This window comes from Hemitrygon akajei, chromosome 6, assembly GCF_048418815.1.
Source record: "Hemitrygon akajei chromosome 6, sHemAka1.3, whole genome shotgun sequence".
NCBI lineage: Eukaryota > Metazoa > Chordata > Chondrichthyes > Myliobatiformes > Dasyatidae > Hemitrygon > Hemitrygon akajei.
The window spans coordinates 91,945,541-91,972,746 of NC_133129.1; the positions used below are offsets into that span (position 1 = coordinate 91,945,541).

General features: G+C 43.6%; 1 protein-coding gene across 2 annotated transcripts in view; it reads right to left on the reverse strand.

Moving 5' to 3' along the window:
* The window catches only part of LOC140729269 (vigilin-like), a 211,851-nt gene that overhangs the window by 140,362 nt on the left and 44,283 nt on the right, over positions 1 to 27,206 (reverse strand). For both annotated transcript variants that reach the window (XM_073048850.1, XM_073048851.1), the window contains exon 2: positions 472 to 553. The gene's annotated coding sequence lies outside the window, so the exon portion shown is untranslated. The remainder of the gene's footprint in view (positions 1 to 471; positions 554 to 27,206) is intronic.

Consider the following 27,206-nt stretch of genomic DNA (forward strand, 5'->3'; position numbering starts at 1 on the left):
TCTTGTGTGTGCATGGTGGGGGAGAATGGTCAGGGGGTTTGAGGTTGGGGATTTACTTAGAATTATATGCGTGGGAATGCATGTGTGGTAGAAGTGGAGGGGCTACGAGTTAGGGGTGTTGCTTAGTGTTAGGACGTGTTTAGTGGGGGTTAAGTAGGGTTAATGGGGTATTGCTCAGGGCTACAGGGTGTTGCTTAGTGTAAGGGGATTTGTTTAGGATTAGGAGGTGGGTTTAGGATTGGGGCAGTGTTTGGGGCCAGCAGTGTGTGTGTGGCCGGGGGGGGGGAACATGTTTGAGGCTAGGTTAGGTTTACGTAGCTATTAAATGCGCACTCTCTACATTACAAGTGGTTGCGATCCTCTTTAGGACGAACTGAGTTTGGTGAAGTCACCAGGTACTCCTTTCTGTCACCAGTTCACCTTCCCAATCATTTTTGCTCTGACTCACTCAATCAACCACACTAAACTTACCTGCAAAATGGTCTAAAGCCAGATAAGTCCGTCCTGAACAAGGCTACCGGTGTCGCTTCAGTGTGACTCTATGTCTTTGGTCCTGCAAGTAGCAAAAAAAAAAGGGTGTCAGTGCCGTAACTCTTCCTCGCTCATAACACGGCTGTGTGGACATATTAAACACTCCTGGCAGATATCTGTGGGGAAAAAAGTAGTCAGGCAGTTCCTACCCCAATAAAATCTGCAGCTTATGTACTGCCTTCAATGTGGTGAGCAAATGTGTTCTGTTCTCAAGGAAGGTATTACATCGCTATTAAATTGTCCAGCCAATATTTTACAAGAGCAGGCAGTAATCAGCAGCTGAAGCTTCTATGCAGGTTACTAATGGCAACTTGGATTCTGAATTTCCTCCACCTCCTGCTACCACTTGATTTACTGGCCCTACAAATGACTACGAGCAAAGTGAGCCTGTGATCATTTGCTGTGGATCTCAGTGCAGAACATCACAGATTATAGGTGAGAATGACATTCTGCTCTCAAGAGAACATCACCCTTCAACCAGATCATGGCATCCCCCAAACCCATTTATCCTCCACAGTCTCATTTCTTCTAATGCCCCTATACTAATACATCAGGTGGTGGGGTGTAAGGAGGTGTAAGGCATTCCTTTTCTCCGCTATCCTGCAGGTCACCTTTGGGCAAGGTGTAGCACCTGCTTAGCCCCGTGATCAGGGTCACATTAAACCATGGGGGCAGTCGGTGGATGGTTGTATGAGCAGCTGATGCATATCACAAGTCCTGGTTATGCAACCACTGACGCCAGGCAGACAATCTCTGAAGAGTATTGATAATGGCTGAGGATGGGCTCAGCCATCTTATAAAGACACTGCCTGGAAGAAGGAAATGGCAAACCACTTCTGTAAAAGAAAATTGCCAAGAACAATCACGGTCATGGAAAGACCATGATTACCCACATCATATGACACAGCACACCACAAACGGACAATACTAATACAAAGCTGCAACTCAGAACCAACTATGGCCTATCACGACAGTTACTTGAGAAGCTGCTTATCACTCTAGCAATCCCTACCTCCGAGGCTGCACGTGACGAGTTTGGGGGGGCAGGACAGTGCTTCTGCTAGTGTAAGTGGGGGAATGGTAGGCTTTGGAGGTTTGATGTTTCTATCATTCATTCTTTGAGGTTTCTGTCTTGTGGTTGCCTGTGAAGAGTTAAGAATTTCAGGTTGTATACTGTATACCTTCTCTGATATTAAATTGAACCACCTGATCCATTTTTGAACCCACATCGAAAGCCATGTGCAGCAGTAGGCTGCTGGGAAGTGCCCCTGGTGTGTAGATGTATGTTAGCATCTGGGGAGAGTTGATGAGAAAATGGGGGGTACAGGGAACAGGGAAAATTACTGGGGAATGGGATTGCTCTATGAGTTTGAATAAACAAGGTTGGCTGAAATGACACATCTTTGGTTATCTCAGGATGATTTTTGAGCATTTGCTAGGTGATCTGCCATTAAGGCATATGGAAAGACTCATTCACGATAGTGATATAATGCTCTAAATAAGCCTCCTTCTCAGCTGATATTTCAGGACTACAGCTCCGCCTTAACTCCAAACAAACTCATCACTGAACTGCAGACCCTGGGAGCCAACACCTCCCTCTGCAACTGGATCTTTGACTTCCTGACTGACAATACGCAGTCAGTAAAGGACAGGCAGTAACACCCCTGCCACAATTATTCCAAACACTGGTGTTCCATCAGATTGTGTCCTCAGCCCCGGCTCTACTCCCCGCACATTCACAACTGCGCGGCCAAATTCTGCTCTAACTATCTACGAGTTTGCAGATCACACCACTGTAGTGGACTACATCTCAAATAATGAAGAGTTGGAGTACAGGAAGGAATTAGAGGACGTAGTAACATTGCAATAACAACAACCTTTCCCTCAATGAGGAGATTTGGTATGTCACCAAAGAGACTCGCAAATTTCTACAGATGTACCATGGAGAGCTTTCTAACTGTCTGCATTACCGTCTGGTATGTGGGTGGGGTGGGGGAGACACTGCACAGGATCAAAGTAAGCTGCAGGGAGTTGTAAACTTAGATCCATCAAGCGCATTAGCCTCCGTAGCACCCAGGACATCTTTAAGGAGCAGTGCCTCAAAAAGGCAGCATCCATCATTAAGGACCCCCATCACCCAGGTCATACTTGTTCTCATCATTACCACCAGGAAGGAGGTACAGAAGCCTGAAGGCACACGCTCAACGATTCAGGAACAACTTCTTCCCCTCTGCCATCCAATTTCTGAATGGACATTGAACCATGAACAGTACTTTACTACTTTTTTATTACTATTTTTGTACTACTTATTTAACTATTCTATATATATATATATCTACTGTCATTTCATATTGCTGTCATAAAGACAACAAATTTCATGACATGCGTGGATACATTAAACCTGATTCTGATTGTGAATGTCCACAAAAGGACTGGTCACTAATTTCACAAGGGTGCATATGCTCCTGTCTACATTCGTAGTCTTGAAGTTTAACAGTTTCAAATCTAAGGCGTGAACATCACCAATAACCTGTCCTGGTCCAACCATGCAGAGGTGATATCTCTACTTCCTCAGGAGCCTAAAGAAAGTCAGCATGTCCCCATGACCACGCAACCATTTTTAGGTATTGCCTCATAGAAAGCATCCTATCTGGATGTGTAACAGCTTGGGATGGCAATTGCTCTGCACACAATTGCAAGAAACTGCAGAGAGTTGTGGACACAGCTTAGCACATCACAGGAACCAGCCTCCCCTCTATGGACCCTGTCTACAGTTTGCTGCTTCTGTAAAGCAGCCAGCATAATTAAAAACCCCACCCACCCTGACATTCGCTCTCCTCCCCTCTTCCACTGGGCAGAGGACATAAAAGCCTGAAAACATGTATCACCCACCAGGCTTAAGGACAGTGTCTACCCCAATGTTACAGAAGACGATTAAACCTTGACCATACTATCTACCTCGTTATGATCTTGCACCCTATTGCCTGCCTGCACTGCACTTTCTCTGTAGCTGTTATACTTTATTCTGTTATTGTTTTAACTTGCTCCACCTCAATGCACTGTATAATGATCTGATCTGTAAATAAGATGTGAATAAGGTTGAAAGTGTGTAGAGAAAATTTACAAGGATGTTGCTGGATGTGAAGGACCTGAGTTATAAAGGAAGACTGAATAGGTTAGAACTTTATTCCTTAGAACATAGAAGATTGAGGGGAGATTTGTTACAGGTATACAAAATTATGAGGGGTATAGATAGGGTAAACGCAAGCATGCTTTCCCCACTGAGGTCGGGTGGGACTACAACCAGAAGTCATGAGTTAAGAGCTAAAGGTACAAAGTTTAATGGGGATCTGAAGGAAAACTTCCTTCACTCAGAGTATGAGTGCGTGGAACGAACTGCCAGTGTAAATGGTCCATGCAAGCTCGATTTCAATGTTTAAGAGAAGTTTGAATAGGTACATGGATGGTCCAGGTGCAGGTCAATGACAGTAGGAAGTGTGAATGGTTTTGGCATGGACTAGATGGGCCAAAGGCCTGCTTCTGTGCTGTACTTCTATATGACTCTTGTGAACAATATGCAAGACAAACTTCTGACTGTCTCTTAGTACATGTGACAATAATAAAACAATTCCAGTTTTCTATCTCATCTTATTAATAAACCCTTCTTCTTGTTTACTGAGCTTAGAACGTTACCATAAGTAAATCCAATACTGCTCTTTTGGTCATACCAACCCTATTGTGAAGTATTCAAATTTCTGTTACACTCAACAAACTATATCTCATACGAGGAAATCTGCAGATGCTGGAAATTCAAGCCACACACACCTAGCTCAAATCATCTACCTGCCTTAGTCCTTTCACTCTTAAAAATTTTGCCTATCATTCACATCTTGATGAAAAGTTCAATTGTACCCCCAGCTTCCACACAACCCCTCCACGGTTTGCCGTAGGGTTTGGAGGCTTGCGTTCCTCAATGACCCAGAGAACTATATTGGCTGGAGTCAGGGCTTTATGCTTTGGCTCTTGGTAGGGTCACCATGGCAAACAGGTCAAAGGGTAGAGGCCAGACTAAGAGTGGTTCACCGGTCCTCCAGGTTCAGGGGTTCAGTTCAGGGCTGACAACCCTGACAGGTGAAACAAAACTGTTACAGAAACAGCAATGAAGAATACATCTACATCTGAGTGCGACGGTATTCCTGAGTCTGTACCTGAAACCTGTGTGACTGACAGTAGAGAAAACTAAGTAAAAGCTACTGACACGATGAAGGAAGCCCTGAACACCACCAGACATGGAGGAGCTTCATTGCTGCCCTAAATGCCAGTGGTGTAACAGGCAGTAAGCAAGTATCCCCACAACCATAGAAGACATCTAGAAGCCATCTTTTCCAGATGCATCAAGAAACCGCAGATAGCTATGGACACAGATCGGCATATCACAAAAACCCGCCAACATGTTAAACGGAGGCTGCTTGCACCGCTCGCTGCTCTGGGAAAGTCGCCAACGTAATCAAGGACCTCCCATTGTGGACGTTCTCTCTTCTTCCCTCTCCCCCCAGATCAGGGAGAAACTCAAAGCTCAAAGTACATTTATTATCATTATCCATACTACAGTTGGCCCTCCTTATCCGCGGGGGATTGGTTCCGGGACCCCTTGCGGATACCAAAATTCGCAGATGCTCAAGTCCCTTATTCAACCTGTCTCAGTGCGGTGGACAATAGAACCCCGGCGGCAGTACTCTGAATCTGCAGTGTTTCTGTTCACGAAAATAATCACGATCACGATTGAAAATAAAGTGGAAATAATGAAGCGGTCGGAAAGAGGTGAAACGCCATTGGTCATTGGAAAAGTGTTAGGCTACGTCGGTCAACGATCAGAATAAAGGATAAAGTGAAAAAGGCTCTGTCCCAATGGAAGCTACAATTATTACTAAGCAACGCAGTGATTTAATTGTTGGATTTTGGGTTTTTGATCCTCCACGTCAACCCAGCACAGTGGAGAGCACACTTGGGAGCGGTCTGTCACTCGATCGAACTCGGGAAATTCTGTTCCCGAGCCCGGCGCTGAAACATACGTTCTTAAGTGTTTTATATGCATAGAAAGGTAAAATATATACTATATACTAAGACAAACATTTGACTAACTGACGCTAAATAATACTGCATGTACCTGTTCCGACTTACATGAGAATGTGAAGAGGGTAAGGGGTATGTGTAGAAGGGGTGGGCGAGGGGTAAGTGTAGCAAAATATGTAGACAGGACCAGGGAGAGGATACGTCATTGGGGAAGTGTAGGAGGACAGGGAAGAGGTAGCTAAAATAAGATGCCAGACAGCATGTGGCAACCACAAAGAAGAGGAACCTTGCGACCACAAGACAATGTGTTCGGCAAAGTATTTTGAGCTATATACCTATTTCGAGTGTTTTGCTTGTGTCCATACTTGGTAACCATATTTGCGAATGTAGTACCCTGCTTTGGGGTATAAGTATGGCCTTTGTAAACCGACAAATTGGGAGTTGGCTACCGTACACCAGAAGTGCGTGGGGCTGCAAACTCCTCTCTGAATAAAAACCGTTTCAGAGGTAATTTCGTGTCTCTGGTGTTTTTCCTCAACTTAGCAGGTTAATAATTTCAGGTTGACATACATAGTAAGAGAACTTCCCGATCCACAGTAAAATACGCATATCCTCCCGTATACTTTAAATCATCTCTAGATTAATTATAATAACTAATACAATGTAAATGCTATGTAGAATGGTTGTTATACTGCATTGTTTAGGGAATAATGACAAGGAAAAAAAGTCTGTACATGCTCGAACAACAAGTGCTGGAAGAGCACTTCCGGGTTTTCACGATTCGCGGTTGGTGGAATTCGCGAATAAGACTGTATATACGACCTTCAGATTCATCCACTTGCAGGCAGCCACAAAACTGTGGCTGGCACAGTAGTACAGTGCTTAGCACAATGCTTTACAGTACCAGCAACCCAGGTTCAATTCCCGCCGCTGCCTGTAAGGAGTTTGTACGTCCTCCCCTTGATCACGTGGGTTTCCTCCAGGTGCTCCGGTTTCCTCCCACAGTCCAAAGATGTACCGGTTGGTTGGTAAATTGCCCCGTGATTAGGCTGGGATTAAGTTAGGGGACTGCTGGATGGCGCAACTCGAAGCGCCTGAAGGGCATACTCCACACTGCATGTTGATAGATAGGTAGGCAGACAAATAAATAAAATGAAGAAACCCAATAGAAACCATTAAAACAAAACACTGTCGAACAGCCAATGTGCAGAGGGAAAAAAATGGTGCAAACAATAAAAGAAAGCAAAGAGCATTTAGAACTGAAGTTCACAAAAGTGAATCCACAGACACGAAGCCAGCAGCCGATTCAGGGGCCCGTTGGTTGCAGGCCACATCCTCAGATCAGCGCCAAGACGAGTAGTGCTGAACCACCTCCAGCCCTGACACCCTGACCTTTTCAATCACTTGAGAATGGATACCACCAGGCTCAAGAGCAGTTTCATTCTGCTGCCGAGCAGACATAGGATAAAGATGAACTCCTGATCTCTCAATCCACCTCATTGTGGCCCTTTCACTTTGCGTGTCTGCCTGCACCATACTTTCGCAGTAACAGTAACTCTATGTCCCGTGCATTGTGTACCTCGATGTACTCATGTACACAACGCTCTATGTGGATGGCATGCAAACAGGAGCTTTTCACTGTATCTCGAGTAATAAACCAATCTATTTTGACATAAGACTCTGAAATGCTCTTGAGCCCACAGCTTTCCCCCTTCTGTCCCTGGTCAGAACTGGTGTCTAATGCTAAGCTGGTTCTTTCTACGGCAGTGCAGGACATCTGGTCTTGCGAATGGGAAGGTGAGGGGTGAAATCTGCCTTCGTGTCCCCTCCGATATCTGCTCCGAGGCTTGAGTAGGCACTGACACAGGTTATGGTAGCCTTGCCTCACCTCACCTTTGCACCGACAGCACACTTACATAACCTGAAGCTGGCTAATGGAGAAGGGGCTTCCTGACAAAGCAGACAATACCCGTAGGAAACAAACTCATTCCCAGTGTCAAGAGCGAGGAGGACAAAATCAGCACCATGCAAATGTACTAACCATGAATTGTCTCAGCCACCCAAAGTATTCATCAAGTAAGTCTTTTCCAAAAAGCTCATACACTTGTGAGGTCACCTATGACAAGGAGAGAGTCATTGTTACATCCTTCTATTTTCCTGTGTCTCTGTGACCTCAACTGAGAGAGACTGGACTTACATAGGGAAAAGGACAAACACAGTAATGGATGAACGAGAAAGCTTTCAAACCAGGGGGCTTCAGGAGCATGTGATACCAACAGTATTTGTTCCACAGTTTTATAAAACATTGGCTAAATCCACCTTCCTGTTCATAAATACACATGTATGAATACAGACAATCAATTCATTATAGTTATAACTGGCAGCATCAGTCTTAAAGACAAGACATGAGAAATTTACACCATTTGGGCCATTGAGTTTGCTCTGCTATTCCATCATGGATGATTTATTTTCCATCTCAATCCTATTTTCCTGCCTTCTCCCTGTGACCTTTGACACCCTTACTAATCAAGAACCTATCAATGTCTGCTTTAAATACACCCAATGACTTGGCTTCCACCGATTCACCACCCTCTGGCTAAGGAAATTCCTCCTCATCTCTGTTCTAAAGGTATGTCCTTCAACTCTGAGTCTGTGCCCTCTGGTCCTAGACTCATCCACTCAGGGAAGCATCTCCACGCTCATTCTATCTAGGCCTTTCAGTATTCAGTAAGTTTCAATGAGATTCTCCCCTGCAGCTCATTCTTCTAAACACCCATGAATACAGGCCTAGAACCATCAAGTGTGCCTCGTAAATTAACCCTTTCATTTCTGGGACCATTCTCATGAACTTTCTCTGGACCCTCTCCAGTGCCAGCACACCCTTTTGCAGATAAGAGGCCCAAAACTGCTCTGAGTTAGAGGCCGTGGGTTCAACCCTGACTGCAGAAACTTAAGTGTTAAAAATTCAATCTAACAGTACAGAGGGACGGCAATACTATCAGAGACATGTTAGACCATCTCCTATTCGACTGTTGCAAACTATCGAATAAAGCAGCCAGCTTTATCTAAGGCCGCACCCTCTCCAGACATTCTCTCTTCTCCCGTCAGAGAGAAGTTACAAAGGCCAAAAAGCGTGTACCATTAGACTCAAAGACAGCTTCTATCCCACTGTTATAAGACAGTTGAACAGACCTTTTGTATAAGATGGACTTTGGACTTCACAATCTACATAAACATAGACTTGCACCTTATTGCCTGCCTCCACTGCACTTCCTCTGTGACCGTAACATTAGCCTCAAAATTTGGGGGAGTAAATTTGGGACCGACTTGCTTTTCCCAAAGAGTGATGAATCTGTGGAATTCTCTGCCCAATAAGTAAATGTATTTAAGACAAGCTTGAATAGATTTCTGCATAGTAGGGGAATTAAGGGTTATGGGGAAGAGGCAGGTAGGTGGAGATGAGACTGTGGCCAGATCAGCCATCCGCTTATTGAATGGCGGAGCAGGCTCAATGGGCCAGATGGCCGACTCCTGCTCCTATTTCTTATGTTCTTATACAGTACTGTGCAAAAGTCTCAGAGTGAGAGATACTTTGTGTGTGTGTATGTGAGAGAGAGAGAGAGTGAGAGAGCACACGAGCGAGCACCAGGATGCCTCCTATGACTTTTACACAGTACTGTATTTGTCAACGTGGAGTGGACAGCAAGCTTGTAAATCTGGCAGTACCAAAGGACTTTTGGAATGGTGAAAGAGGTGCGTCATGGGAGGGGTGTGGGACAGGTGTCAGAGGAGTGCCAGGGAATGGTGCGGGTGTAGACACACCCAGCCCTGAAACACCAAGCAAGCTCATTTTAGATGAAGATGAAAAGCCATCTTCTTTTCATCTTCAGTTTTTTTTACAGACAGTGTGATGTTTGCTTCCAGAATTTGCTGGTATTTAATAGAATTCATTCTTCCCTCTACCAGTGAAATGTTCCCCGTGCCACTGGCTGCAACACAAGCCCAATGCATGATCAATCCATCCCTGTGCTTAACATTTGTAGAGGTGTTCTTTCCATGAAATTCTGCACCCTTTTTCCTCCAAACATACCTTTGCTCATTGTGGCCAAAAAGTTCTATTTTAAATTCATCAGTCCACAGGACTTGTTTCCAAAATGTATCAGGCTTGTTTAGATGTACCTTTGCAAACTTCTGACGCTGAATTTTGTGGTGAGGACACAGGAAAGGTTTTCTTCTGATGACTCTTCCATGAAGGTCATATTTGTGCAGGTGTCGCTGCACAGTAGAACAGTGCACCACCACTCCAGAGTTTGTTAAATCTTCCTGAAGGTCTTTTGCAGTCAAACAAAGGCTTTGATTTGCCTTTCTAGCAATCCTATGAGCAGTTCTCTCAGAAAGTTTTCTTGGTCTTCCAGACCTCAACTTGACCTCCACCATTCCTGTTAACTGCCATTTCTTAATTACATTACGAACTGAGGAAATGGCTACCTGAAAACGCTTTGCTATCTTCTTACAGCCTTTTCCTGCTTTGTGGGCATCATTTATTTTAATTTTCAGAGTGCTAGGCAGCTGCTTAGAGAAGCCCATGGCTGCTAATTTTTGGGACAAGGTTTGAGGAGTCAGGGTATTTTATTTACAAAGCTTTGAAATTTGCATCACTTGGCCTTTCCTAACGATGACTGTGAACAAGCCATAGCCTTAACAAGCTAATTAATGTCTGAGACCTTGGTAAAAGTTATCTGAGAGCTCAAATCTCTTGGGGTGCCCAAACTTTTGCATGGTGCTCCTTTCCTTTTCTCACTCTAAAACTGTACAAAACAAAAATAATACACTAATCTTGCTTAAAATGTTTAAAAGAATGTTTCATCCTTAACTTTATGACTTTTGGAGATCAGTTCATCTTCTACTCACTAACTATTCACAGTAACAGAAATTTTGACCGGGGTGCCCAAACTTTTTTTTCTTTCGACAATACTTTTATTGATCTTTTTAAATAAAGAGAACATAGTGTAAAGGAGAATTGTGCAGTGCATAACAAATGTACAATTCACATTCATTAAAGAGATGCACCCATAGTACAAACATTATCACCCCTTCCCCAGTCCCCAACTCCAAGCCATCAATGCATTGGCAAAAAGGGTTAAACAGAACCTTTGTCCCCACAGAGCTGCATTGGTATAGAGAAGGTGTATTTTTCTAATACATAGGCTGTTGTATGATAACAAATATGAGTCTGAAGAGTTTTACCAAAAAATGCTAGTGGTCAGGGATTTATAGACTGAGGAAAGGGAGAAAGAATGGACCTTTAGTCTGTCTAGGAGTTTTGAAAATATTCAAGGAAGGGTCCCCACACCTTTTGGAACTTTACTTCCGAATTTTTGCATGCCACTGTATACACATTTGTGCATAAAACTTCTGAACAACAATGTATTAAGCATTCTATTATTGACACTACCTCAATGTACTGATGTGATGGAATGAACTGTCTGAAAGACAGGCAGAACAAAGTTTTTCACTCCTACTCAGGGGCTTTAGCTCTGTACATGTGACAATAATAAAACAAGTTATAATTTTGTTCCCCAGGTGTACAAAGGCAATAATTATACCTGAACATTTATAAGGCATAAAAGTGATTATGTGGTGGGTATTCCATTGCTCTGTACACTGTAAGATTTCTTGAAGGCCATCAAAATGCTCATTGATACCCCGAGATAATAAATACCACCACACAAAGCAAGTCTATTTTTATCTGGTGAGATAGATGGCATGATAGCATAACGGACAGCCGCTGTCTGTAAAAAGTTTGTACGTTTTCCCCATGAGTGAATGGGCTTTTCCAGGTGCTCCAGTTTCCAAAGACGTATGGGTTAGGGTATATTGATGCAGTAAGCAAGCTTCCCCCACACATGCTCGAACTGTGTTGGACATTGACAAAAACAACATATTTCATTGTATTTTGATGTATATGTGACAAAAATGGCCATCTTTAATCTAATCTTTTGAAACTTTCTACATTAGGTCAGAAGGAACTGCATGTAAGGTCTAGACCAGGGATTCCCAACCTGGGGTCCACAGACCCTTCAGTTAATGGTTGGGGTCCATGGTATAAAAAAGGTTGAGAACTTCTGGTATAGACTGTGATAAATCAGGACTATGCACTTAGAAATTAAAGTCAAAGTAAATTTATTATCAAAGTAAAAAGATAATAAATACAACTCTCCATATACAACTCTGAGATTAATTTTCTTGTGGGCATACTCAGCAAATCTATAGAAGAGTAACTTCAACAAGATCAATGAAAGATCAACCGGAGTACAAAAGACAACAAACCATGCAGTTGCAAATATAAATAAATAGCAATAAATAACGAGAGCATAAAATAATGAGATAGAGTCATTAAAGTGAGATACACACGCAGATACAAACACAGTGAAGGTGTGCCAGCATCTTTACTTTCTTAGGAGGTTAAGAAATTTCTGCTTGTCATCAAACACTCAACTTCTACGGAAGTCCTGTTGAAAGTATCCTATGTGGTTGCATTTCTAATGTGCAGAACCATAAGAATCTGGATTGTACTCAGCCTAACACATCCCTCCCCACCACCGGTAGTATCCATAGGAGGTAATGCCTCAAGAATGCAACATCCATCATCAAAGATCCTCACCATCTCGGCCATGTCATCTTTTTACAGCTACCATCTGCCAGGAGGTACAGAAGTCCAAAGTCCCACAACACCAGGTTTGAAAACAGCTACGCAAAACCTTCAACTATTTGGGTTCTTGAACCAACCTAATCACTAATCCTAATCGCTAACTCACAATTGCAACTCTGTGATCACTTTGCACACCAATTTTTTTTGTTCTAATTGTATTCTTACTTGTAAAACTTTTGCACTAATGTTGCATATTTAATGCTATATGCATGTGGTGTATGGGGTGTCCGGGTAGGGGTAGCACCTCTGGTAATGGAGCTTGTCTTGTCCATTCTGGGGCAGTTCACTCATCTTTGGTCCCCACTAGACAATCAGCTCTCACCTATGGCTCCAAGTAGCTGTTCGCACGTGACAGTGGCACCACCCTGTACACCACTTTGACAGATAGGCTAAACCAAGTGAGGGTAAATGGTGGGTCTCATACCCCGGTGAGATATGGACATGCATGCCCTAGCAGGCAAAGTCAGCTCTAGTGGACTGGGCGGATGAGATCTACAGTGAGATCCAATGACCAGGAAGGTGGTACCAGCAACGTGCCATGGAGAGTCACGGGCACACAAGACATCATGGTCATCCACTGCAACCAAGGATGACCCCAGCTTGTGATGCTTGTTTACATCACTAGACCTGGACTTTCGAGGTCAAGAGAGAGTAACTACTCCAGTGCAATGGCTTTTCCCACTTTAAAAGCTCTCAGGCCCAGGTTTCCTGTCATCATCAGACACGATGGACAACCACAACTGTGGTGCTGCTTCAAGTAAACTTTTCATTACACTTATGCATATGACAATAAACTTGATTTCAGTTTTTCACCAGAAGGTTGTGAATCTGTGGAGTTCATTCCCATAGACAGCAGTGGAGGCCAAGCCAATGGGTATACTTAAAGCGGAGGCTGATAGGTTCTTGATTAGTCGGGGTGTCAAAAGCTATGGGAAGAAGGCAAGAGAATGGGAGTAAATAAATCAGCCATGATAGAATAGCAGAGCAGGCTCGACGGATTGAATTACCTAATTCCGCTCCTATGTCTTATGATCTTACATCCAAAGTCACCGAATACTGCCCTTCTTTTGCTATTCCCCAAGTTACTCAGCCACGTTACTAACAAGTGTATTCCATAATATACTTCTCAGTAATACAAACATTGTTGGCAGAGTCTCAGATGGAGACAAAAGGATATACAGGAATGAGATATATCAGCCAGTTGAGTGGTGTTGCAGCAACAACCTTGCACTCAACATCAGTAACACCAAAGAACTGATTGTGGACTTCAGAAAGAGTAAGATGAAGTCACAGACACCAGTCCAATAGAGGGGTCAGAAGTGGAAAGAGTGAGCAATTCCAAGTTCCTGGGTTCAATATATCTGAGGATCTATCCTGGACCCAACATATCCATACTGCTACAGAGGCAGCATGACAGTGGCTATATTTCATTGGGAGTTTGAGATTTGGTACGTCACCACTGATAGTCACAACATGGAGAGCATTCTAACTGGCTGCATTACTGTCTGGTACGGGGGGAGGGTGCGGGGAGAGATCACAGCACAGAATCAAAATAAGCTGTGAAGAGTTGTAAACTTAGTCAGCTCCATCATAGACACTAGCCTCCATAGTATTCAAGACATCTTCAAGGAACGGTGCCTCAAAAAGGCAGCATCTATCATTGAGGACTCCCATCACCCAGGACATGTCTTGTTCTCATTGCTACCATCAAGGAGGAGGTACAGAAGCCTGAAGGCACACACTCAACAATTCAGGAACAGCTTCTTCCTCTCTGCCATCCGATTTCTGAATGAACATCGAACCCATGATGCACAACTTATTTAACTATTTCATATATATATCCATATACGAGGGGTGATTGATAAGTTCATGGCCTAAGGAGGAAGGAGTCAACTTTAGAAAACCTAGCACATTTATCTTTCAACATAGTCCTCTCCTACATTTACACACTTAGTCTAGCAGATGTGGAGTATACGGATCTTGGACCTCCAGAAAGTGTCCACAGATGGGTGATTGATAAGTTCGTGGCCTAAGGTAGAAGGAGATGAGTTATACAGCTCTCGTTACATGCACATGCAGTTCAACTCTTTGAGTGATTATGCAGAAAGTTTGAAGTTAATAACTCATCGGGGTAATTGATGTTCAGGGCCTAAGGTAGAAAGAAATGAGTTATTAACTTCAAACTTTCTGCATAATCACTCAAAGAGTTGAACTGCATGTGCATGTAATGAGAGCTGTATAACTCATCTCCTTCTACCTTAGGCCACGAATTTATCAATCACACACGCTGTGGACACTTTCTGGAGGTCCAAGATCCGCATGCTCCACCACCGCTGGACTAAGTGTGTAAATGTAGGAGGGGACTGTGTTGAAAAATAAATGTGCTATGTTTTCTAAAATTGACTCTTTCTACCTTGGGGGGGGGGGGGGGAGAGAGAGAGAGAGAGAGTGTGTGTGTGTGTGTGTGTGTGTGTGTGTGAGATTCATGTTTTTTCTATTATATATTACATTGTGCTGCTGCCACAAAGACAATGAATTTCACAACATATGCCAGTGATATTACACCTGATTCTGATTCTAACATACTCACCAGTGAGTGTTATTGATCAGGAGTGACAACAGTTGCCTGTAGTTTAGGATATTAATAACACAGTTTTGTTGATGTAACAACAATAAAAACTAGGCTTTCAAGTCTTTGAGGGTGATTTCTGCTTTTGATGATTAAAACTGAAAAATACAGGCCTTATGTATATTTTGATGTTAGTTTGGCCTGTTCATTCCATACCAGGCATCGTGGTTTACTATGGAAACACCAATGCCCAGGAATGGATACAGCCCAGTCCATCTCAGGAAACATCCTCTTCACTTATGAGCACACTTGCAAGGAGTGCTGCCACAAGAAAGTTCAAAGCACATTTATTATCAAAGTAGGTGTGCATTAAGGTCGTTATAGCTGTGGGTGGTAATGGGGACAAGTTCCTACTACCTATTAAATACTCCCAATGGCATGCGCCTCAAATAGCCTTTGACAACTAAGTCCCACTCCTGGCCTTCACGTTTGGCTTAGCTACTTAGCACACAGAACCGTTTCTACTGACAGGAGAAGGGTCAAAGGGAGTTACCGGTGCCTTAAAACCAGTCGCTTCGGGCAGATGGGGCTCATCAGCCATGGGTGGCAGCTCATCTAGGAGAAGGAAAACTCTGCTCTCAAACTTCCACTGCCTTGTGGCTATACCCACTCATGGGGAAAGCTTCGGGAGTAAACACCGAGAGAAATATTTGGAGCTGGAGTCCCTAAGGCACTCCTACATTGAGTTCAATGTTTTTAAGTTCAACTCCTGCAATGCTGCTGGTACCAAACTGTATCGGTCTTTGTTGCTCCTCTGGGTTCATCAGATGCTTGGAGATGGGGACCTTGCTACATGGGCAACAGCTTGTCTCCACTTGGCATGATTAACTTGTTATTTAATTATTTATTTACGGTTTTATATTGCTATATTTCTTCGCTATTCTTGGTTGGTGTGGCTGTAATGAAACCCAATTTCCCTCAGGATCAATAAAGTATGTCTGTCTGTCCTTATCCCAAACAACGAGGAAGCAATATCCATGGTCAACTCTGAGACAGAGACCTCAAACAGATGTGCACATTATACAACCTTGAGATCTGTCTCACAACCAGCAGCCACTAAACAAAGAAACCCCAAAGAGCCCGTAAAAAAAAAGTCAAACACCCCAACAAGCGGAGAAAATAAACAAACCATGCAAACAATAAACCCAAACAAATAGCGTTCCGAACTGAAGTCCACAGGGAGTTCGTCCATAAATCTTTAGTTCAGCACAGAGCGGAGATGTGAACTGAACTGGCACGTCCCTCACCTTGGACCCTGACACCCTGACCTTCTCAATCTGGCGCTGTGCCTAAATCACCGTCCAAACATCATATTCAGTTGCATCGATACGCTTTGAAAGCAGCTTCCATCATCAAGGACCCCCAATATCCAGGACCTGCTCTCTTCTTGCTGCTGCCATCACGAAGGAGGGAGAGAAGCCTTGGATTCCACACCACCAGGTTCAAGAACAGTTATTACCCCTCAACCATCAGGTTCCTGAAGCAGAGCGGATAACTTCACGCGCCTCGACTCTGAACTGATTCTGTAACCTACGGACTAATTTTCAAGGACTCTACAATTCCTGTTCTTGGATTATTTATTAATTTATTTTAAATTATTACTATTTGTGTTTTTATTTTGTATTTGCAGTTTGTCTTCTTTTGCACATTGGGCAGTCTTTGTGTGTAGTTTTTCATTGATTCTATGGTATTTGTTCTACTGTGAATGCCTGCAAGAAAATGAATCTCAGTGTAATATATGGTACAGTACATTGATAAATTCACTTTGAATTTTGGTCCAGTCTATTTTCATGGCGCGTTGCTTCAGGAAGGCTAATGGTAGCACCAAGGATGCCTGCCATCTTGGTCATTCCTCGTCTCTCTACCGCTCTCTCTAGGAGAAAATACAGCAGCCTGAAAGCCTGGATATCTAGACAAAGAACAGCTTCTTCCCCAAAGCCATCAGACTTCTGAGCCAATCATTTCTTCCCAATGGTGCTGCCATGGTCACTGACTCCTAATTCTACCTCTCGGTTATTCAGCTCCGCTCAGATTCGTTTATTTATGACACGTACATCGAAGCACACAGTGAAATACGTTGTTTGTGTTAACAACCTAAAGATGGGTCTAGGCAGAATAATAGTTCAGCATGGACTAGATGAGTCAAAGGACCTCTTCCATCATGGGCACTAGCTCCTGTAGTATCCAGGACAACTTCAAGGAGCGATGCCTCGAAAAGGCGGCATCCATCATTAAGGACCCCCATCATCTAGGGCAGCCCTCTTCTCATTGCTATCAGGAGTTACAGAAGCATGAAGGCACACTATATTTATTTACTGTAATTCATATTTCTTTCTAATATTCTGTATCACATTGTACTGCTGCCGCAAAGACAACAAATTTCACGATGTATGCTGATAATATTAAACCTGATTCCAATTCCTGTGTCATGTCCTATAACTCTATGTATTGGGGGCAGCCCACAAGTGTCACCACACATTCTGGTACTGACATAGCATACCCACCACTTTACTGTAACAACAGATCAAACACCTTACCACTCCTTGTCGAGTCCGGTGGTACTTATACCCCCAATGCCCGTCCCAATCAGCCAGAAGGGATGCACGGTGGAAACCCGCATCAAGAAGCACAGAAGGGAATCCATTTGGGTTACCCAGAGAAATCAGCGGTAGCAGAACATTGCATTCACAATGGCCGTAGGACTGACTTCAATGGCACAAAACTACTGTGCCGTGCTAATGGCTTTTGGGACCGCCTGATAAAGGAAGCCATTGAAATAAAACTAGAGGAAAAGAATTTTAACAAAGATGACGGTCTCGGTCTAAGATCTGGAATTCAATTGTAAACAAAGTGGGAGAGCGAAACCCTGATTGGATAACCAATCAGGAGGGATGGACAACGGTGGTATAAATACCACCAGACTGGGCATGCCAGGCATCATCCCTAATGAAGATGGCAGAGTTTGTTATCAAAACGCATCTATAATCAATATCTGTTGTCGGCTGGAAGCCCAAGAAGAATTTATTCCTCCTCAAGCTCCTAATGGAATATAGCCACTGCCGTGCTTTCTTTGTAACGTTAGGCACAGGATAGATCCTCAGAGATGCTGAAACCCAGGAACTTGAAATTGCTCACCGTTTCCACTTCTGATCCCTCTAAGAGGACTGGTGTGTGTTCCGTCGTCTTACTCTTTCTGAAGTCTACATTCGGTTCTTTGGTCTTACTGACACTGAGTGAGTTAGACGGTTACATGCTCAAAGTCGCGTACATGATGACACATGTTCAAAGTCACATACCTGGTGAACTGTCTGCAAACCATGTCCTTGGTCACTGCACCACCCTCAGATCCAGGTATGCACATGCCAGATCATTTGCAGCCTATGTTCTCTTTCTATATATGTGCACTGTTTGCCCGGTGAGCTTCATGTGAGCAAGGAATTTAATTGCACTAGTGTGTATGACAATAAACTAATCTGAACCTGCATCAGAATGATAAATAATTGCTCAAATTCTTCTCAGACACTCTCTAGGGATTGATGGTTTGCTTCACTGGTTTTGTATGTCTGAGGTAGCAGATGAAACCATTCTCAAATAGAGCAGGAGGAGGTCCTATGGTTTCTTAGACGGTTTACTAATTTTGCTGCTGACACAGGGTTTTCTGTGTGCTCCTGATGCCCAGCCTTGAGGTTCTTAGTTCCATTCCTTCTCCACTATGGGCCCTCAGGAGTCAGTGGGAGTTGTTCCATGAGTGTTGAGCACAATCTTGATTCTTTCCTTCTGCCCACCTCGTAACAGCTCAGCACTGATTGTCTGTTTCAGAAGTCTACCATGCAAGGAACTGGCCTATACAGCATAGCTTAATAAAAACAGCTAGACACTCAGTGCTGGCATACCAGAGGACACTGAAAACATTAGTCCTTACAGATTCACTTCATGGAGTGAATCTGGAGAGCCACTTACAAGGAGCTTAGGAGACAAGGGCACCTAAAGGCACATCCTTTGCTTGCATCTTCAGAAAAATCTATCTTTAATATCTCTATTTTTTTGTTGTTTGTTATGTCTCCCCTCTTGCTGTGAAACGAAGACGCCTCTTTTTCCCTTATTGGGGGGGGAGAGGGAGAGAGAGAGGGGAGGGAGAGGGGGAGGGGAGGGGGAGAGAGGGAGAGAGGGAGCGAGGGAGGGAGAGGGAGAGAGGGAGGGAGAGGGAGGGAGGGAGAGAGAGACGGAGAGAGAGAGAGAGAGAGAGAGAGAGCACGTGCGCGCCTGTGGTATGGCGGATTACCGGGTGAACGAGTAGTCTTTGGGGTACTGCAAGTCTGCGTCTTTGTTGATGCTTTGCTGCATGCTTGAGAGCTCGGTGGGGGTCGCCGATTTTTTTGCTGGTGAGGGAGGAGGGATCATTGCTTTGCTGCTGTTTATGCATGGGGGGCTTTAGGGTTCTAACATTTAACTGTCACTCATTCTTTGGAGGCACTCCTCTGTTTTCATGGATGGTTACGAAGAAAAAGCATTTCAGGATGTATATTATATACATTTCTCTGACATTAAACGTACCTTTGAAACTTTTGACATCCAAGATCTACAAGATCATTATCTACGAAGGGCGATGTCTCAGGGAGGTGACGCCCATCAAAGAAACGGCACCATCTGGGCTACGCCCTTTCCTTGATGGTGCCATCAAGCAGGAGGTACAGGAGTCGGAAGACCCACACTTCAAGGTTCAGCCTCACTGCCATCAGTTTCTTGAACTGACCTGAAAAACCCTAATGCTAGCTCAAACTATATCACTTTCACTCTCAACTTGTACTGTTTGTTCGCTCTGTTTCAAAGTAAATTTATTATCAAAGTACATGTATGTCACCTTATACAACCCTGAGATTCTCAGTAAATCCAAGAAGCGTAACAGAATCAATGAATGACTACATCCAAAGGACTGTCAAGCAAGCAATGTGCAAAAAACAAAAATTATGCAAATACAAAAGAAAAAAATAACAATAATAAATCAATAAGCAGTAAATATTGAGAACCTGAGATGAAGAGGCCTTGAAAGTGAGTCCATAAGGTGTGCAAACAGTTCAGTGATGGGGCAAGTGAAGTTATCCCCTTTGGATCAACAGCTTGATGGTTGAGGGCTAATAACTGTTCCTGAATCTGGTGATTGTGCATCCTGAGGCTCCTGTACCTTCTTCCTGATGACAGCAGCAAGCAGACAGCATGACCTGGATGGTGGGGGTCCCTGACGATGGATGCTGCTTTCCTGCCACAACGTTTTGTGCAGATGTGCTCAATGGTGGGAGGACTTTACCCGCGATGGACTGGGTTGTATCCACTGCCTTGGATATTGTGTTCAAGGCACCAGGCCGTCATTCAAACAGTGAAGATATTCCCCACCACACATCAATAGAAGTTTGTCAAAGCTTTAGAGTCATCAAAGTTAATATATTATCAATGTACATATATGTTACCATATACAACCCCAAGATTCATTTTCTTGTGTGCAGACACAATAAATCCAATAACCATAATGGAATCATGCCGAATCTTTTCAAATTTCTAAGGAAATAGGGGCGCTGCCCTGCTTTCTTTGTAATTGCACTTGTGTGCTGGGCCAGGACAGTTCCTCTGAAATTATAACACCAAACGATTTAAAGTCGCTAATCATCTCTACCTCTGATCCCCTGATAAGGACTGGCTCATGGACCTCCAGTTTCCCCCTCCTCAAGTAAATAATCAGCTCCTTGCTCTTGCAGACGTTAAGTGAGAGGTTGTTGCTCCGGCACCAACTCAGCCAGATTTTCAATCTCCCTCTTATATGCTGATTCATCACCACCTTTCATTCGGCCAATGACAGTGGCGTCATCATCATACTGAAATATGGTATTGGACCTCTGCTTAACCACACAGCAAATAGTGCAGAGGGCTAAGCACACAGCCTTGGGGAGAAGTGGAGAACACAGTGGAGAAGATGTCGTTGCCAATCTGAACTGACTGGGGCCTGCAAGTGAGGAGACTGAGGGTCCAACTGCACAAGGAGATATTAAGGCCAAGGACTTGAAGCGTATTGATTAGTTTTGAGGATATGGCAGTACTGAATGCCAAGATGTAGTCGATAAAGAGCATCCTGGTGTTTGCATCTTTGCTGTCCAGATGTTCCAGGGTTGAGTGAAGAGGAAATAAAATGGGATCTGCTGTGGACCTGTAGGCAAATTGGAGCAGATACAAGTCACTTCTCAGGCAGGAATTGTATGTTTCACTACCACCTCTCAAAGCACTTCATCACAGTGGAAGTAGTGCTACTGGATATTAGTCATTGAGGCAGGCACCAGTATAACTGAAACCTGTTTAAAGCAGGTGGGTACCTCAGACAGCCGAAGCAAGAGGTTAAAGATGTCAGTGAACACTCCAGCCAGCTGATCAGCTCAAATTTTTGATATTCAGCCAGGCGCCCCAACCAGTCAGACACTTTCTGTGGGTTCACCATCCTGAAGGATGGTCTCACAACAGCCACAGCGACTGAAATCACGGGGTTATCGGGGGCAGTGGGAGTTTGTGAAGCGAGTAAAGAAGGCAATTTAGCTAATCTGGGAGCAAAGACCTGCTATCATCAATGTATGCTGCTTGATTTCACTTTGTAAGGGGTATCAGCATTCAAGCCCTGCCACCACTGTTCAGCATGCTTTAGTGATTAAAGTTTGGCCCAGAATTGCTACTTCGCTATAAGATGTCTTTCCGGAGATCATACCTGGGCCTCTTGTATTTACTTGGTTGCCAAACCTGCTTGCATCTGATCTGGCCCTCAGCAGACTGTGGAACTCGTGATTTATCCAGGGCTTTTGGTTAGGGAACACTGAATGATTTTGTGGGAACTCATCCATGACTATTTTTATAAAGTCCATGACAACCATGATGTTCATTCAGATCCTCTCATGAGTCTTTGAACACGGCCTAGATTTACCAACTTGAAGCAAACCCATAGCTGCTCCTTTGCCTCCCACGACCACCTCTGTTGTCCTTATCAAAAACAAGAGAAAATCTGCAATGCCTGAAATGTGTGTCTGTTGTCCTCATCTCTGGAGCCTTGCTCTTTAAGTACCTGCCCACATGCAGGGAGGAGAAGGGTAGTCAGGTGATCAGATTTTCTGAAATGCGCTCTGGACAAGGCATTCCTTATCGTAGTATAGCAGTAGTCTTGTGTTTAGGGATCTATGGTGCTACAGGTGACTGGGCAGAGATTTCTTCAAGCAAGCCTGATTGAAGTGCCCGATTATGATTTGAAATGCCCAAGGGTGGACTGTTCCTTGTTTGGTGATGGAAGCATGCAGTGTCTCAAGTGAATGATTACAGTTAGCCAATGGTAGTCAGGATCACAGTGGAGGACTTTTTTGGTAAATAGAACAGTCATCACTTTATCAGTAGGTGTCCTAGGTCAGGGTAACAGGAGTATGACAGAATCGCCACATCGGAACATCACAGGCAGTTTATCATGGAACATACACCCCCCATCTTCTGCCTTTTCCAAGTTAGAAGTTTGGTCCATCCTGTGAATCGAGAAGCCTTTGAGTGTGATCACTGAAGCTGGCATGCTCGGAGTAGGCCATGTCTCAGTAAAACACAGCGCATAGCAATAACTCAATTCCCTTCAATACAGCAGTCTTACCCTTAGCTCCAAAATAGCCCTTTGGTTATTTTGCATCACCTGGTATGGGGGATGGGGAGGGGTGCTACTGCACAGGATCGAAATAAGCTGCAGAAAGTTGTAAACTTAAGTCAGCTCCATCGTGGGTAATGGCCTCCATAGCATCCAGGACATCTTCAAGGATCAATGCCTCAAAAAGGTGAAGTCCATCGAGGATCACCATCACCCAGATCATGCCCTCTTCTCATTACTCCCATCAGGGAGGAGGTACAGAAGCATGAAGGCACACACTCAACAATCCAGGAACAGCTTCCTCCCCTTTGCCACTGGATTTTTGAACCCATAAACACTACCTCACTACCTTTTTATTTTCATTTTTTCAGTACTTATTTAACTATTTAGTATAAATACTTTCTGTAATTAATGTTTTTTTCTATTATTATGTATTGCATTTTACTACTGCTGCAAAGTCAACAAATATCATGATATATGCCGGTGATATTAAACCTGATTCTGATTCTAAATTTATGTATAATATGTTAATCTAAGTTTAGCTTGTATACATTTGCCATTCTGTGCTGCTGCTGCAAAAAGCTAGTTTTCATGAACTTCGCGCACGACAATATGAACTAGGATGGCACCATAATGTAGTGGTTAACGCAATCACATTACAGCCCCAACGATCAGCGATCAGGGTTTGATTCCCACCACTGTCTGAAAAGAGTTTCTATGTTCTCTTCATGACCATGTGGGTTTCCTCCCATATTCCATACGAGTTTGGGATAGTGAATTGCCATTCTTTGTTAGCACCAGACAGATGCAGGCTGTTCCTAGCACAACCCCTCAGAGTGTGGTGTTCATTAAAACAGACAACAAATTTCACTGCGTATTCTGATGTACTTGTCAAATAAAACTAATTTTAAAAATTAATAAAATATAGGAGCAGAATTAGGCCATTTGACACATCAAATCTGCAACGGATTCATTACCATCTCAGACTCAATCTCCTATGAACCTATGGGACAAACTTAGAGTTGTCCTAACCTCGAGGCAGGAGGTGTGGCTGTTGGAGGCATCTGCACTTGAGTGGTCGCTGTTTCTCTCTTGATGGTGAGAGTGAATTCAAGTAGGAGAAATAAAGTGATGCTGCAAAATGTAACACTGGATCAACGAGCTGTTGAGTCTCCGTTCTTGCTGTGAAAGGGGAGGGAAAGAGGGGGAGAGGGATGGGGAGGGGGAGGGAGAGGGAGAGGGAGACAGACCATGTAGTTTTTGATGGTCTCCAGATCATGGGCTCTTTTGGGACTTTGCTATTGCTCTTGGTGGGTGGTGGGAGGGCCAATGCTTCCTGCTGGAACAAGTAGGGGCAGAGAGGGGGGGGGATGATGTTTTGCTGCTGCTTGCGCATGGGAGGGGGTAGGGGAGCTTTGGGGTTCTAATGCCTTTCTCTCATTCACTCTTTGGGGTTTATCTTCTGTTTTGCGGATGTCTTTGAAGAGCAAGAATTTCAGGTTGTAAACTGTAAACATTCTGATATTAAATGGAACCATTGAACTGATTGAACTTTTCTACACTCTCCTCAGGAATTTACATGCAAGTTAACACTAGTGTATGCAGTCCTACCTCATACTGCACTGCAATCTTTCATTGTGCTGCTGTGTGTTTGTTGCTGTATTTATTGATGGGTCAAATAGGTGGCATGAGTCAGCAATTTCAAAGTTCAAACCTGCCTCTCAGGTTGATAATTCCAGTATCAGCACTGGAGGACTTTCACACTGTCTGAGGAGCCCTCCGTCAAATGGGAGATAAACGGAGACTTAGATCTTCTCTCTGTGCTCCTACAGAGGGCAGGGAGTTCATCCACAGTATTCTGAGCAAATGATTGTCCTGACTCATTGTTATGTGCTGTGTCGTATGACATAGGCGATCATAGTGGCCATGACGGCTCTAGGCAAATTTTGCTACAGAGGCTTCATAAGATGGGTGACCCCAGCCATTATCAATACTCTTCAGAGATTGTCTGCTTAGCATCAGTGGACGCATAACCGGGACTTGTGATCTGCACCGGCTGCTCGTACGACCATCCACCACCTGCTCCCATAGCTTCACATGGCCCTGATCATGGGGAGCGGAGGGGGCTAAGCAGGTGCTACACCTTGTCCAAGGGTGACCTGCAGGCTAGTAGAGGGAAGGAGCACCTTACACCTCCTTTGGTAGACGCGTATCTCCACCCCACCACCCATGTATCAACTAACATCTTTGAAAACTGGGGTACCTAGTTATTTATTTCACTGCTATTTTTTGGGATACCACTGAAGATTAGAAGAATGAGGGGAAATCACACTGAAAGCTATCAAATATTGAAAGACCTAGATGTGGAGAGGACATTGAAAGGACGTGGAGAGAGTCTAGGACTAGATGGCATAACCTCAGAATAGGAGAGCCTTTTAGAACAGACATGAGGAGCAATTTATTTAGACAGAGGGTAGTGAATCTGTGGAATTCATTGCCACAGAAAGCTATGCAGACCAAATCATTGTGTATCTTTAATGTGAAGGTTGACAGATTCTTGATTAGTAAGGACATCAAAAGTTACAGGGAGAAGGCAGGAGAATGGAGTTTAAAGGCATAATAAATCAATCATGATGGAATGTCAGAGCACACTCGATGGGCCAAATGGCTGAACTCTGCTCTTATGTCTGTGGTCTAAATTGGTTGGTTCGCTCAGTTATTGACTTCAGAGGAAACCAGATGTCCATGAGCCAGTCCTTTTTGGAGGACCAGAGTGGCAAAGGTCAGCAACTTTAAGTTCCTTGGTGCTATTATTTCTGTGGTCCTGTCCTGCACCCAGCACGAAAGTGAAATACAAAGAAAACATAGCATCGCCTCTACTTCCTTAGCAGTTTGCAAAGATTCAGCGTGACATCTGAAATGTTGGCAAAGTTCTATAGATGTGCAGTGGAGATATATTGGCTGGCATAAATTGCTTTGTATGGAAACACCAATGTCCTTGAAAGGAAATTCCTACAGAAGACAGGAAAGGCCCATCCATCTCAGGTAGAGCCCTCCCCACCATTAAACACATCCACGTGGAGCACTGCCGAAGGAAAGCAGCATCCATCATCAGGGACCCTCGCCACGCAGGACATGCTCTCTTCTCGCTGCCCTTGATAATTCACTCGCTCTATCACTGAGCTGTTTCTACAGCCTATGGACTCCCTTTCAACGACTCTTCATCTCATATTCTCGATATTTATTGCTCATTGATTTATTATTATTTATTTCTTTTTGTATTTGCACAATTGTCTCGTTCACACTGGTTGAACGTCCAAGTTGCTTCAGTCTTTCATTGATTCTATTAAGGTTATAACTCTGCTACGAATTTACTGAGTACGCCTGCAAAAAAATAAATCTCAGAGTAGTAACTATTCCTGAACCTGGTAGCATGCGTCCTGAGGCTCTTGTACCTTCTTCCTGATGGCACTACTCTTTGTAGGATTTTCCGTTCAAGGGCATTTGTATTTCCATCGCTGGCCATGATTCAGCCAGTCAATATACTCTCCAATACACATCTACAGAAGTTTGTCAAAAGCTTTGGATGTTATACCAAACCCTAAAAGATAATGTTTAATTGGGGTAGTGGAGAAACACAAGCAGCTTCCCTAACTCTATAAGGGTTCCTTTCTGGAAGCATGCTGAGACTCGGCGGGAGCGCCTGGCTGCGCTGACAACAACAGCAACTCGAGGGCCAGGTACAAAGCAGGTGCCTGCACAATCACACATTGCAGCGTAAACCCTCAGGAGATCCGTAGACACCTGGCCAGAAATAAACATCTTCACATTTATATAGCATCTCTAATTTGGGAAAAACATCCCAAAGCTCTTCACGGCAGAGATTATTAAACAAAAAATTTAGATCACATTGCAGAAACAGAACTTAGCTAAAAAAAAATGCAGCTTATAAGGACTGATAACCTAGAGGTTGAAAGAAGTTTAGAAAAGTGAAATGAGAAGCTTATGTTCAGTGACATAAATACGATTACTATACAGTTAATCATTTCTGTTGAGAACCATCAAACTATTTAAAGTAGCTGGTAAGGTATGAATCAGAGTCAGGTTTAATATCACCAACATACATCCTGAAATTTGCTGGCTTTATAGCAGCAGTACAATGCAATACATAATAACAGAAAAAAATGAATTACAGTAAATATATATATTAAACAGTTAAATCAGTAGTGAAAAAATAGAAATACAGAAGTAGTGAGATAGTGTTCGTGGGTTCAATGTCCATTCAGAAACTGGATAGTAGAGGGGAAGAAGCTGTTCCTGAAACGTTGAGTGTGTGTCTTCACAGTTGTGTACCTCCTTCCTGATGGTAGCAAGGAGAACAAGGCACGACCTGGGTGATGGATAATGATGGATGGCAGCTTTTTGAGGCATCTTTCCTTGAAGATGTCCTGGATACTACGGAGACTAGTGCTCATGATGGAGCTGACTGAGATTACAGCTCTATGTAATGACCAGACAATGATGCAGCTAGTTAGAAGGCTCTCCACGGCACATCTGTGGAAGTTTTTGATGTTTTAGATGGCACACTGAATCTCCTCAAATTCCAAATTAAA